This window comes from Chiloscyllium plagiosum, unplaced genomic scaffold (assembly GCF_037043375.1).
Source record: "Chiloscyllium plagiosum isolate Xiang-an unplaced genomic scaffold, Cpla_swu_hap1 HiC_scaffold_70, whole genome shotgun sequence".
NCBI classification, from domain to species: domain Eukaryota; kingdom Metazoa; phylum Chordata; class Chondrichthyes; order Orectolobiformes; family Hemiscylliidae; genus Chiloscyllium; species Chiloscyllium plagiosum.
This window is the reverse complement of record NW_028270209.1, coordinates 180,668-183,698: the sequence shown is the minus strand read 5'-3', so window position 1 is coordinate 183,698 and position 3,031 is coordinate 180,668. Positions and strand designations below refer to the sequence as shown.

General features: G+C 43.8%; 1 non-coding gene across 1 annotated transcript; it reads left to right on the top strand.

Annotated features, from left to right (window-relative positions):
* Positions 1 to 1,619: 1,619 nt before the first annotated feature.
* trnas-aga (transfer RNA serine (anticodon AGA)) lies at positions 1,620 to 1,701 on the top strand. The gene has a single exon. It is a non-coding gene; the product is annotated as a tRNA-Ser (tRNA).
* Positions 1,702 to 3,031: the final 1,330 nt, after the last annotated feature.

Sequence of the window (3,031 nt, the reverse complement as noted above, 5' to 3'; positions counted from 1 at the left end):
GGTGATTATCTTCGCTGCTTGTTCACCTTTTTAATTCTGATTCCGTGAAAGTCCATGGAATTACATATCGACATTCTGCCAACGCCTGGCTTGTTTCTTGGGCCAGTGGCATAATGAATAACGTGTCTGGCTTCGGATCAGAGGATTGCAGGTTTGTGTCCTTCCTGCCCCCGAGGGGAATGTTTCACTTTCACCGTGATTTCCGTTGACGCTCCTCGATGAAGTCTTGTCGGGACGTCGCCTCTGTGCTTCCGCATTTAAAACTTGCATTTTTCCTATTGTCCATTTCAAATTCCAGCTCTCCACAACGGACACCTCCGTCAGTTTGGGGGTATTTTCCTGTGTGTCTCCCTCTGTGGGTGAAAATGAGCATGAGTTCCTCAAACGTGTTACAATTCGTTGTGGAAGTATCATACTTCTACCCCATTACTGTGCCATTTAAGAACATAGGATAACCTCATTGACATTTGACCTTGAAACATTAGAACACACGAGACTTTGGGCCAAAGTTCGAAACTGAGATTAGAATAGATGGCTCTCTGATTAGTCGCAATGCACACGGACGGAATGGCCTTTTCCCACTTTGTAAATCTTCGAAAACAAGTTGAAAATAATCTGCAACGAAAATGTTCAGACAGGGTGTTTTATTTACACCAAATACCATAGTATCTATCGCCTTGTCTTGTTATTTACTTGTGAGGATTCAGTCCTCTCAGCACCGTGGCCCGGATCATATTCCCGCTCATGGAATGGTTGTATTGTTCAGCAAACATATCGGTGTACCAGTACTTCTGCCGATTTTCCGATGCTGGCAGGTCATTGGTTTTGTCCAAAACATTATGAAGGTTAACAAAAAACAAATAGCTGCAGTTGCTGGAAATCTGAGCCAAAAACGAAAATTGTTTGCGGAACGCAGCAAGACTGGCAACAGAAACGTCGACCTTCCTGCTCCTCGGATGCTGCCTGACCTGCTGTGCTTTTCCAGCATCACTCTGACCGAAAGTCAGGTTTCCAGCATCTGCAGTCCTCACTTTTGCCTAGTTTCTTCAGTGTCTCTGGTTCCCAATTCAAGAACTCCATCTCTAGCGGTTTCATGTTTGTACCTCCGTGCTGAGGAGTTGAAGAGTGAAGAAAACTAACTCACCCCCTCCATATCTGGGGTAATTAGGGACTGAAAATGAATCGTGTCACATTGAAATATATCTAATGCGACTTAATCTCTTTCTTTTATTGGGAACCATCTCTTTCATTGTAACCATCAGGAAAGATCATTTCGTTCGCCAGAAAAAGAAATGAATATGTCACTAACCTTTGTTTGCTTCAGATCCGAGAATACTCAGATCAATAGCTCCCTTGCTTACCTCTGCTGGTCATGTTCGCAAAGAGATCTTGCAAATTGCCAAGTATGATTTTCCTTTCAATACATAATTTTGACTCAGTTTGGCTGCAAATATCTTTTCCTACCTTTGTTCTTTTCTTCTTTTACATTAGTGTCTCGCACCTTCCAAATGACAGCAAAGGTATGAAAGGAGATGGAAGCATTTCGTTCATCAAGTCAGCAAGAGCTTTCAATGAGATCACGGCTAATTTGGTCATTGCTCAACTCTGCTGCGCTGTTTGTAGTCATGGCCGAGTGGTGAAGGCGATGGATTAGAAATCTATTGGGGTTTCCCCACGTAGGTTCGAATCCTGCTGACTACGTTATGAATGCTTTCCTGCTGAAACACTTTTCGCTCAAAGTTTAGAAAACCTATTTTTTGCAAACCAGGCTGGTAATTTGATTAGACATGGGAAACTCGAGTTCTTCATCAGAAATGTTCCATATTTAAAACACTATCCCTGTTTCTCTTTCCAGATACACTCCTCCGCACATCGGGTTTCTGCAGTTGTTATTGAACGTCCTGAGCAGAAGTGCTGCTTTTCATTAGATTCCTTTAATCCCTGTCCTCTGTTCACGGACTCGGGTCAGTGGCAACACTTCCTCCTGCTTGTCAAAGTGCTCATTCCCCACCGCTCCCTCTCCCATCATTACAAACAACCGCAGGAAATTGCCACTTAACCATCTTTGTTCCAAAGTAAAACTCACCAGCCTCTGGAATCTCTCCACCAAACGGGACTTCTCATCCCTGGACATGGTGCAAGCCAGACGATTGTGAAGAGATACTGTGAAAATATTGTCAGTTGGCAGTTGGAAAAAATGTTTAGGAAGCAAACCATATAATTTAGGCTCCAGCTTTGGAAATCTTGAGAAACTCTTTGGGAAATGGAATCAGAGGAGAATGAAGAAGTGTGAACTGTCGGACCGAGTAGAGGGCGGAACATTGACTCTGATGTTCTCGGGACAGGAACTGATCTGAGATATTGAAAGAATTCTCACTCACGTACGTGAGGAATGCAAACTTCATCTGGACTCTGGGACAATGAAAAACTCTGAAACACTCAAGACAATATCCAAATATTGACTGGGATCACTACAGTACGAGTACTATAGATGAGTCAGTTTTTGCCCAGTGTGTGCAGGAGGGCTACCTGACACTGTATGTAGGCATGCCTTCACGGGACGAAGCCAATTCCGATTTAGTACTGGGTAACGAGCCTGGCCAGGTTTGAGATTCGGGAGTAGGTGAGCACTTTGGAGACAGCGATCACAATTCTCTCAGGTTTACTTTCGTGATTGAAAGGGATAAGTGTACTCCACGGAGCAAGAGTTTCAGCTGGTGGAAGGGAAATTACGATGCAATGAGGTAAGATTTAGGAAGGGTAGAATGTGGTCGGAAACTGCAGGGGGTGAACACATTAAAATGTGGAGCTTATTCAAGGAAAAGCTCCTGTGTGTCCTACATAAGTATGTACCTGTCAGGCAGGGAGGAAGATATAGAACGCGTGAGCCGTGGTTTACTAAGGAAGTGGAATCCCTGGTCAAGAAGAACAAGAAGTCTTATGTGAGGACAAAATGTGAAAACTCAGTTAGAGTGCTCGAGGATTCCAACGAAATCAGGAAAGACCTAAAAAGAGAACTGAGAAGAGCCAG